The sequence below is a fragment of the Vigna radiata genome, chromosome 6 (assembly GCF_000741045.1).
Source record: "Vigna radiata var. radiata cultivar VC1973A chromosome 6, Vradiata_ver6, whole genome shotgun sequence".
NCBI classification, from domain to species: domain Eukaryota; kingdom Viridiplantae; phylum Streptophyta; class Magnoliopsida; order Fabales; family Fabaceae; genus Vigna; species Vigna radiata.
In genome coordinates this window covers 3,189,069-3,201,765 of record NC_028356.1, presented here as the reverse complement: position 1 = coordinate 3,201,765, position 12,697 = coordinate 3,189,069, and positions in this window count along the sequence as shown.

Below are 12,697 nucleotides of genomic sequence, written 5' to 3'. Positions count from 1 at the left end.
AACAAGAACAAGAACAACAACAAGAACAAGAACAATAACAAGAACAATAACAATAATAATAATAATAATAATAATAATAATAATAATAATATTAATAATAATAATAACAAGAACAAGAACAAGAACAAGAACAAGAACAATGAACAAGAACAAATGAAATTGGTGCTTTTGAGTGAGTTTAGAGGTACTGAGAGAGTGATTTTGATCATTTGATACCTAGAGTGTAACTGGGCTGTTGGGGTATTGTTAGGAAGTCTATTTTGACTTAACATAATCATAAGATGGGTTAAAAACATGTTCTTAGTAATGGAATTAAAATTTGGTCATTAAGTTAATGATTTTGGAATGTTAGAGTTGAAGTTAGGCCAAATCGGGGAAGTGAGGAGGTGATTTTGAGAAATTGAGGACTAGGGTGTAAGTGGGCAATTGAGAAAATTTGATTAAGTCATTTGAGACTTGTTAGAAGTTCTAAAATGGTCAAAAACACATTCTAGATGTTAAGTTTAATTTTAGACCTCTAGGTTGATGAAATTGAGGTTTTAGAGAGTAATTTGGTGCATAATCACTTTGTAATGATGTTAGAAATGTTTAGAACTATCTAGGCAAGTTTGATTAAGCTTACATTTCGATCTAGGATCATTAGAACTTGGGAAAAAGCTCTAGAACGAGTTATAGGGTGTTGGGTTGCAAAAATCTGCATAATTTCGTTCTGCAGATTATGCAGAGTCGCTGAGCGCACCAAGGGGGTGCGCTGTGCGAATATTTACTGATGTGTTGTGCACTCTGGTGCGTTGTGCGACCAGGTTCAGTGAGTTTCACATTTTTCCTCTTCTGTTTGAGATGTTTGATGTTGTTTGACTACCAGGGTGTATGTATGTTCATATATTTGAATGGTGTGGCTTGAAATAATATGATTGCAAATTGAAATGTTGAAATTGAGTATGAACTGGACATCTCAGGGTGAGATGATGGAAAGTGATTGTGGAGATGTTGTTGTTGTTGTCTGTATAACTGTATGGAGCTTTGAAATGGTATGTTTATTCCTACACTTAAAGCATTGTTCATACTCAAATAGAGAAGAACAATGTGAGTGGTGAGAGTAGAGGGAGGTCCTCGTCTATAGTCTTAGAGTTTAGACATAGACAGATTGGGGGGATTTACCTTGCATAGTGTTGGGATGGGCCAACTGAACTATGCAAGTGCAAAAACGACCAATAGTTCGACAATTATACAAATCCGGATGAGTCGTGTTGAGTAATTGATACATGATTTGAATTGTATGCCTTTACCTTTTTCTTTATATATGATTAAAGATGATGATATTGACTGATTATGCTATATGTATGTTGCTTGTTTATCTAGCTCACCCTTGCTTTCTTGTTATGTGTTGCTTGTGTATGTTTTCCTTGCGATGATCATCCACTTGGATGGGAGCAAATGTTAAGGAGGTCCCCTTGGAGCAAGAGTTGGAAGATGCTAAGGAGTTCTCTTAGATCATTCTATGTCAATATTGAAATACTCTAGTACTTAAATTATTCTATTTTGAAGTACTTCTTTATCTTTAAAGTTTTAAATTCTGATGATCTCTTGGATGACTGTAAACCTGAGACCTATTTGGAGGTCTAATTCTAACTGTTCTCTTTATTTTGAATGATGACGCTTATATTATATGATTAATATTATTATATATTTGGGATTTCACATATATCAAAATATTGCCTGTACTAAATGGTCGCTACAACAAAGACTAATAACTTTCATGAATTATGCTCATATCAATTGTATAATATGAATAAATCTAAGTAAAAAGTTGTTGTATCTAAGATTGAAATTTAATTTTTCATTTTTATTTTTATAGTATTATATTAATTATTTATTTTATTATAATAAATAAAAAATATAATTTTAATAAGAGAATTAAAAGTACTTGTTACCTTGTCATAACCTTAATTGGGTTTTCCCTTGTGCTTGATTTAATATTAAACCATATACCCAGAAATGTAATATCCCGAAAGAAAATTTTAAAAAATTCTAATACTTTATAAAAATAAAAATAAAAACATTTAATAAGTGTTGATAAAGTGTGGAGAGGTATTGGACCAATATCTCTTAGCGCAAAGAAAATAATAATTGAAATAACGGTGGCTTAATGCTTTGGGTTGGTGCTTGTCCAAAGTTAATGATGTTGTGTGAATTCATTTAGTCCATAGTATGAAGAGTGAAATTAGGATTGTGAAAATTAAAAGAAGGGTTCACTCCAAAACTGTTTAGAAAAAACAAAGAAAATAAAATTTAGTGCAATAAGTAAAGACACGGGTACGAACAGTATAAACCTAACAAGGGTGGCCTGCAACACTTTAAGGAGAGTTACTCCTTACACCACCCCACATTACTCTCTGCACCACCACATTTTTAAACAATTCCAAAACTATCATTATATTTTAAAAAATCCTACAGCTTTACTTCTTTTCTTCAATGGATGTCGACATTCGTTGAACAAAAGAAATAGGAATGTAGGATTTTTTAAAATAGAAAAGATAGTTTTGGAATTTTAAAAAAATGTGGTGGTGCGAAAAGAAATTTGACGTGGTGCAGAAGGTAACCCTCCACTTTAAGGTAGAGGTGCAGTAAATGAGACCACAGTCCAGCTCAATAAAAATGTACACAAACAGGGGTGCAAGGAAAGAAATAATACAACCAACAGATATTATAACAGGGGTGCACAAAATAAATAAAATAAGCCCAACAACTAACATAAAAACTGGAGGATGAAAAAAATGGGAGTACAGCAAGCAAGGAGTGGCCTAGGTTTGCCGAACTCCATCTCAAAGGTAGCCATTCCTCCTCCATTAAGATCTCCATCTCCTCTCTTTTTTTTTTTTTTTTTTTTTCAGTAAAACGATTTTCAACTACAATTTACTATTTTTTAATCTTTTTAAAATTTAATTATGTCATCAATGTTTTAGAAGTGAGAACATTTATTAGCTTTAGTCACTAATCATTATTAGCTTCTAACATTAGTCATGCACAACAACAATTACCTGAGATTATGCCAAGAAGTTAAACAAGCAACTCACAGATACTGCAGTACATATAGAAGGAATTAAAGGTGTGCGCTGTAATTTATATAATTTTAAATATTAAGTAATTTAAATATTATAATTTAAAGATCAAGCGATACAAACTTAATTAAATATTAAAGATTAAATAAGTGAAATATTTATTAAACTTACAGAAAAGTATCAATTACTATACAAAAATATATAAACATATGAATCTAGTGACATTTATTTTTGCTGCTTTTAGTTGGATTGACCCATAACCTCCAATGTAGTTTGTTTATAGAAATTGAAAAAAAAATATAAAAATAATTTTCTTATTTGTCATTTTTATAAGCATAGAATTATATTGAAAAGACATTTGGAATGTACCAATCCATGTACAAAATATACCCAAGGTTGTAAGAAAAAAAGAGAAAAGGGCAAGAAAAAAAAAAAGAAAAGCGCAAGAAAAAAGTAAAGATAAAAAAAGAAAAAAATCAAATGAAAAATACATATGTTTGTTTAAAGATAAAAAGTAACAATAAAACAAAAAGAAATTGTCATTTTCACAAATAAAAATTAAATAATCCTATAATTGTAAAATTGTCTACATTGATTTTTTATATTATGAGGATGGTCGGTTTGATAGTCACCTGATGAGTTAAATTTAACCCGCTGTATTATAATAGGCTTTGGCAGTATATTAGTGAATGAGTTTAAAATTAATCCAATTTTATAAAATCGATTTATAAGTGATATTTATCTTGACTTATATATTTAAGGGTTAAATATGTTTTTCGTTCCTTAAGTATTACTGAATTTTGGATTTAGTCCCTACTTGAAACTTTGGTTCTTTTTAGTCCTTTTAGTTTTGAAACTACTATAATTAGTCATTAAAATTGAACAACGTTAACTTTTGTTTGATGTGGCTAATGGGGAGTCCACGTCTAATGCCAACTTTCTTCTTTATTCTGTGCCACGTTGTTGGTTTAATTTTTCAAATGAGATTAATACAAAATTCTCACTAGAAGCTACCATGGCCAACGTTTAAGTTCTTTGTGCGTCCTCCTTTCTCCACCACCAAAACGTAGCCACAAAGCGTTTCATCGTTTTCCCTAAATCTACCATCACAAAGCTAACCACCATGACCAGGATTCGCTACCGTTGCATTGCCCACCATTATCAACAACCTTAAAGCAATCTCTAGAAACTTGCAGCTAAACCTAAAAACCCCGATTCGAAAAAACCTAGAATCGTGCCACTCAAACACGAATCCAAATCGTGCAAGTCTTCTTCGTCTAGCATCAAATCAATCATCTTCATTGCGGAAATCAAATTTCAGAAACCATCACCTACAAACTAGCGCCTCTCGAACCAAAGAAAATGTGATGCTCGTCTTCTCACTAAATCCCAAGTTGCTCCTTCGTCCTTCACCATCTTCGTCTTCTCCATGAACCTGAAAAATCAGAAACCTAAATCTCCAAATTTGTGAACCCTAATCATAGGAAAGAATCCCAAATCGCATTCAAGATATTTGTGTCTTCTCCTTCTTCGTGAAAAGCTACCACCTGCAACCACAACAAACCTGTAGAAAACCAAATTCAACCAGAGAATGCGCAGAACCAGGATTCCCAAATCTATATTGCAGAAAACCAAATTCAAGACGAAGAAGAAGAAGTGATTTTGTGTTTTCCTCCAACTGCATTGACGAAGAAGAACCCAACTTGAGAATTTTTCATAAATTCTCATTTGAAAAATTAAACAAGCAACGTGGCAGAGTAAAGAAGGAAGTTGCATCATACGTGGACTCACCGTTTGCTATGTCCAACAAAAGTTAACACCGTTCAATATTAAGGACTAATTATAATAGTTTCAAAACTAAAAGGAATAAAAAGCATCAAAGTTTCGAGTAGGGATTAAATTCAAAATCGAGTGATACTTAAGGGACGAAAAATATATTTAACCCTATATTTAACTATGATTGTTTTTAAGAAAAAATAATGTGAATTTACCAAGATGAAAATGATCAAACTTCAAAGAATACGAATTTCATTTATAAAAATTGATTATCCAGTATTAGTAAAGACAGAGATCGCCGAAAAAGAAAGTAGATCTCCTAAGGTAAAAATGGTGAGACTTTCAAATGTACTATAGTTCACGTGGTGGTAATTTATTTTCAAACTTGGTCAACTAATTACTTTAATCCGATGTAATGATCTTTTTTGTTTTCAAGCGACCTCATATTATTAAGTATAACATTGAAATACTTTGGTCTAATACATGATAATTGTTTGCTTTCAAATGTTCATATGATGTTTTGATAGACTTCAGGATTATTTTCTGGAATTAAGAATAATGTTCTAATAATGAATAGACCTAACATATTATAAAAATAAAATATTTATAAAAAAAGTAAATTTTTAAATTTTAAAAAAATAAAAAATAAAGGAGGGTAAATATGGATATGAAATATCTGTATCTGTCTAATATAATTTTTTTTTTTAAAATATATTAAAAATAAAAAAATTAATATTAAAATGCATGGAAAAAAATTGAGTGGTAATACTGTTAAAGTTGAAAATTTTACTAAACTAGGTAATTAGTGTTATTTTTCTGATATCAAAGGTTCTGTGTTAACTGTTGTGATGGATTGGGATTGAAAATTAACAGGAAGAAAAGCGGAAGAGATATGAGAGATGATATTATGAAGTCCCTTTAATTTTATAGTACTTCTTAACAACTCCTTATAATTTAATTTATATTTTATTTTGATGTTTTATTGTTAATGAATCACAATTGTCAAATGGTTTTGTTTATATAAAAGTCTGGTGTCAAAATAATTTTTTCCTTGGAGAATTAGATTCTGAAGTACGTTAATTAGTTGATGAACTCGATTTGGTATGTTTCTTAAATAATGAGAATCATGCTGAGAGGAAAACAGAGAAGCAAAGAATAATCTGTGTATTATCTTAATTCTGCATAATGCAGATACAAATATTTATACATCAAGATTATAACAGAATTAATTATAATTCTATCTAATCTATCAGCTATATACACAGAATAATAACAAACAGAAATAATAACAAATAAAATCTTAAAACCTAAAAAGATATCAAATATTAAATCCTAACAGCCCCCCTCAAGCTGGAGAATGAATATCAATCATTCCTAGCTTGGAAACCAGAAATTTGAATGTTGCTGGAGAAAGTCCTTTGGTGTAGATATCAGCTAACTGGCATGCAGAAGGAATCGGCAGTAGTTTAAGTAAACCAGAAGAAAGTTTTTCCCTTACAATATGACAATATATTTCAATGTGTTTCGTGCATTCATGAAAAACTGGATTTGCAACAATATGAAGGGCAGATTTGTTATCACAGAACAAGACTGCTGGTTGTTGAAAGGTTACGTTAAGATCCTTTAGAAGAAAAGTTAACCATTGAATTTCACAAGTAGCTGTGGCAAGAGCTCTGTATTCAGCTTCTGAGGAACTTTTGGATACAGTGGCTTGTTTCTTCGATTTCCATGAAATAAGTGAAGAACCAAGATAGATAGAGTAACCAGTGATACTTCGTCTGGTATCAATGCAGCCTGCCCAATCAGAATCGCTGAAGCCTTTCAACTGTATGATGTTATTGCTGGGAAAGAAAATCCCTTTTCCAGGGGCACCTTTAAGGTATCTGAGAATCCTGGAAGCTGCTTGTTGATGATCTGTGCTGGGATTTGAGAGAAATTGACTTAGTTGTTGTACTGCAAATGAAATATCTGGTCTGGTGTTGGTGAGATATAATAATCTACCAACCAGTCGTCTATAAGAAGATGAAGCTGCATCATTTAGAGGTTGGCCAGAATTTGTGCTGAGTTTTGTACGATAATCACAAGGAGTGGAAACAGGCTTAGAGTTTAAGTAGCCTTCATCTTTGAGAATGTCCAAAGTATATTGTCTTTGGGAAATACAAATACCTTCTTTGTTTCTAGCCACCTCAAGACCAAGAAAGAATTTAAGATTGCCAAGATCCTTAATCTTAAATGTTGCGTCAAGAAGATGAGTAATATGAGTGATTTCTGTTAGATCATTGCCTGTGAGTACTATATCATCAACATAAATCACTAAAATAGTGACATTGGAATTAGTATGTTTTGTGAACAAGGAATGATCAGATGCAGATTGGAGAAAGCCATTGGACAAGAGAAAATCAGATAAACGAGCATACCACTGTCTGCCTGCTTGTTTAAGACCATAAAGTGATTTTTGTAACTTGCATACTCGATTTGGTTTGATGCCATGGAGCCCTGGAGGAGGTAGCATATAAACTTCTTCATTTAATGTTCCATGAAGAAAAACATTATTAACATCTAGTTGCTTAAGATGCCAATTATGTGATGTTGCAAGAGCTATAACCAGTCTAATAGTTGTGATTTTGACCACTGGAGAAAAAGTATCTAGATAATCTTGACCTTCAATTTGAGTGTAGCCCTTGGCTACCAGTCTAGCTTTATATCTTTCAATGCTACCATCAGCCTTGTGTTTGATTTTGAAAACCCACTTGCAGCCTACAACAGTTTTGTCAACAGGTAAATCTGTGATTTCCCAAGTATCATTTCTGGCCAATGCAGCAAGCTCATCATCCATGGCTCTAACCCAGTGAGGATATTTGGATGCCTCAGATTAAGATCTAGGCTCAATGTTAGTAGAGATATTCATAATAAAACGGTAATAAGGTGCTGCAAGTTTCTTATATGAAATGACAGAAGCAAGAGGATGCTTAATACCTGAAGAATGAGAGGTAATAGTTGATGCATAAGACGTTTCAAATTCAGATAGTCTTGAAGGTTTGTTTCTCTGTCGGGTGGATCTTCTAATATTAAGAGTAGGTAGGGTGGGAGGTGAACTGGGTGGAGAAGGATGCGAAGTATCTGTATGAGATGTGGGCATACATTGGTCAATATAGAGCAAAGGTGGGTGGGTGACAAGGTGGGAATTAGGAGTGGTGTATGACTCATTGTGGTAGGGAAAACAACTTTCATGAAAGACAACATTTCTAGAAATCTCAATGGCCCTGGTTTTGAGGTTNAAGGTGATGAAGCCTTTTTTGTGCGGTTTATAGCCAAGGAAAATAGCGGGTAAGGCTCTTGGATCAAGTTTATGTCTATTGTTTGACAAGGTGTTGACAAAGCAAAGNCAGCCAAAAACTTTAAGAGTGGTAATATCAAAAGGAGAACTGTATAATTTTTGGTGTGGAGAAAGGTTATTTAGGAGAGGAGTGGGAAGGCAATTTATGAGGGTAGAGGCATGAATGAGAGCATAAGACCAGAAAATGTTTGGTAAGTGTGCTTGAAAAAGGAGGGAGNGGGTAACATTTAATAAGTGNTGGTGTTTTCTCTCAACTAAGCCATTTTGCTGGGGGGTTTCCACACAAGTTGTTTGATGAACAATTCCAGTATTTTTATAAAATTCAGCCATAATAAACTCAGTTCCATTGTCAGATCTAATGCTTAGGACCTTAGTTTTAAACTGNCTTTCAGCATAGGTAATGAAAGATTGTAAATGTGACTGAGTTTCAGCTTTTGAGATTAAAGGAAACACCCATACATATCTAGAAAAATCATCAANAATGGTTAAAAAATATTTATGACNATGAATGGAAGTAGCAGCACAAGGGCCCCAAATATCAACATNTAATAAAGAAAAAATAGAAGAAGCTTGAGAAGTACCATGAGGAAAAGAGGGTTTTCTTTGTTTAGCCATATGACAAGGAGTACAAATAAAATAGTGATCAAAATTAATCACAGGATATAACTGTTGCATTACACGTAATCTCTCATGGGAGGGGTGGCCTAGTCTGTAATGCCAAATATCAATGGCTTCCTTATTACAAATTGTAGTGTTGATGGAGCTAAAAGAGGTCTTGAGTGTATATAACCCATCTTGAGCATCAACTATACCAATCATCATCCTCTTGGTGTGTCTGTCCTGTATAAAACATTGATTGTCAAGAAATATTAGTTGACAATTATGGGTTGTGGTAAGCTTGGAAACAGATATAAGATTGAAATTAAATTGTGGAAGATATAGACATTAGAAATAGACAAAGAGTCATTAATCTTTACTGTTCCAGAATATGAGGCTATGGTTTGTTGTCCATTTGGTAGTTTTACTGTGATGGGATCAATAGCCTTATAGGATGAATATAGATGTAAGGAANAAGTTACATGATCACTGGCTCCTGAATCTATAATCCACATGGCATGGTCTGTAGCATGAGAAATTGGTAGCACATTGCCTATAAAAGAAGTATTTGGAGAGCAAGTTGTATCACTTTGATTGTTGTGGGAAATAGTTGTAGAGGATCCCAATTGTGTTTGTTGTTGCAGGAGGGCTATTAAATGTTGATATTGCTGAGGAGTGATAACAGGTTTGTGCAGTTTATGCCCAGGAGGGTAACCATGCTTCTTAAAGCATTCATTAACCGTGTGTCCAGTGATATTGCAAAAAGTGCAAACCTTTGAGTTGTATGAACTTGAATTTGATCTTCTGCCAAAGCCTTCTTTATTTGATGAATAACCTCAACCTCCTCTTATCCCTTTGTTGTAGGATAATCCTGAAGATCTTGATGGATAACCATTCCTTTTGTAACAATTTTCAGCCGTGTGGTAATGATCAATGACAGCCATGAGTTGGTTTGGTAAAAACACAAAGAAATCAAGAAAGGGAAAACATTGAATGAAGATCAGAGGCACAGCAGAACTCTTCAATTGAAGAGCTCTGATACCATCTTAAATAATGAGAATCATGTTGAGAGGAAAACAGAGAAGCAAAGAATAATCTGTGTATTATCTTAATTCTGCATAATGCAGATACAAATATTTATACATCAAGATTATAACAGAATTAATTATAATTCTATCTAATCTATCAGCTATATACACAGAATAATAACAAACAAAAATAATAACAAATAAAATCTTAAAACCTAAAAAGATATCAAATATTAAATCAAATATTAAATCCTGTACGTTAATTAGTTGATGAACTCGATTTGGTATGTTAGAGTTGGAAGAGAGAAAAAAGATAAGTTGAAGCTTAGTACATATTCAATAATGTGGACATAACTTTCCAATTGTTTATCCACACATGTCTTATAGGAGATATTTCCGTGGAGTTGATGCAATAATGCTTTTGTCTATAATTAAATGTCTTAGTGAGACACAAACACTCATAATATTTGAGTCAAATTATATAAAGAATTGACATCACACCCATAATATTTGAGTCAAATTATATAAAGAATTGACATCACAAATGCACACATGCATACATGCACACATGCGCATATATACACATGCATACACTCACATGTATAAATCTACACAGGCACACATGTACACACGCACACATGCACATGCATACGTGCTTATATGTACATGCGCACACGCACACATGCACTCACGCATAAATGCATACAAGGATACATGCATACATACATACATATGCACACACATGCATACTTACATATGCACATGCTTGTACGTGCACACACACAGACATACATGCATAGATGCACACATGCATACGTACATATGCACATGCATGCATACATGTGTACGTGCACACGTACACAAATGCATCTTTATTCAAAACTTTAAAATAATGAGTTAATGGTCTTTCACTTACTTTCCCATTTTTATTCATTGTGACTCACACTTGAATTTCCAACAAAATGATCTTACAGACAACATAGAGAGGCACCATGTTCATATTCGGATCTAAAGCTGTCATTCTAAGGGAGGTGAATCTGAAGATTTGTTGCAAACAAACATTAATAATTGCTTCACAAACATGTCATACAATATGGGGGAGACAAGAACCATGGACTCCAGTTTGGGACGATACCATCTCGACCATATGAGGTCGTCAAAAAAGCTAAATTGAAAGAGAGGAAACAACAATAATAGTAAAACCCCCATTAAAATCACTACATAAGAAACCCACTTGCTTGTGTCTTCAAATATCAGAAATGATGTCGCAATGAAAGCCACAACCATAGAAGAAAAAAAATATCATTAACAAAGTAGGTCCAAAAGTTAAACTGGGATGTAATGATATGACAAATTCACTTTCTGCAAATCTTGAAGAAGTGAAATTTGACAAGAAAGAGAATATAGAAGCAGAAGAACTGAATAATGCGATTGCATTTATGATGAAGACAATGAACCGGTCATTTTTCTTGTCACCTGAAACCGTCAGAGCAGCTGCAAACCCTACTGTAGCAATAAGTGTTCCACAACCATTCCAGAAGTTGCGATTCCTTTGGCAGATTCTTTGATCTCATCAAGTAACTTATTGTGTTCATCATAAAATACATTTATTGTCTCTTCCCCTTTTTGTTTCTCACACTCCTAAATTCATTAAGAACCCTTTTCTTCACTTTCTACTTATCAACCAAAAGTAAGAGTCAAGATTTCTGGAACTGATGTCTTACAATACTAATTAATAAAGAATAAGGAAATGAATGAATTCTCACCTTGAACCATGCGAGGTCATTTTGCATTTGAGTGATTGCTCTTAAATTTGAGAATTCCTGGAATTGAAGTGGTAGATGTGCAACCATGTGCAGAAGGCTGTTTCCTTTAATGTCCATTGTTTGTATTATCTGCTTTCTATTAAAATGTATAAACCTAAAGTAATCAAAATGTCGATATTGAACAAGCAAGTGCCCTAGGTTTTGTCCATTATTGGGATCTTTTATGAATAGTTGAAAATTTTGACTAAAAAGCAGTTTCAAATCGAAATCTTTTTATGATTTTATTGCATCAGACAACACTAATAAGGGTTGAGTGATCAAATCCAAAACCTATTCCTTTGGCAATGTCGTAACCTCAAGCCATATCATCGTGAGCAATCTCAGATCCTCTGATATTTCTTGGTCATACTCAGATTTCTTGTTTTGATTGTCGTCCTTTGATTTCAATTTCATGTCTTGATTGTTATTACAAGAAATGATTTACACAAGAAGAAAGATAAAAGATATTTTTTTCTTAATGATATGAAGCAACATTTGTTTGCATAAATGCATAAATTTCTGAAATAAGAATTAAAATGAAAATTATATGAAATTATTGTCAAAGAACATGCAATCAAAGAAAGAACGAAAAAAATATTTTCTATTTATGAAAGCTGACTTAGAATTTTTGAAGGCTTACGCGCCGGCATATGCAATGCTATTAGGCTCTCTTTAGCCTCTTGATATCTTGCAATGACTAATTCTTGTAAATGTATATCACATATTTTTTATGTCACATCTATGAAATGCTCAAATTAAATAGCTAACGGTGAACAACACATGTACAAATTTGACTATGAAATAGAAATTACATACACACATGCACACACACGTACACACGCACACATGCGTACACATACAAGCACACACATACATGAACATGCACAAATGCCTAAATGCACAAGCACACATGCATACATGCATACATGTGCACACACATGTATACATACATATATGCACCCACACATACATGCATACGTGCATACATAGATATACACACATGCATACATGCATACTTACATATACACATGCATGCACATGCACACACACAGACATAGATGCATAGATGCATACGTACATATGCACATGCAT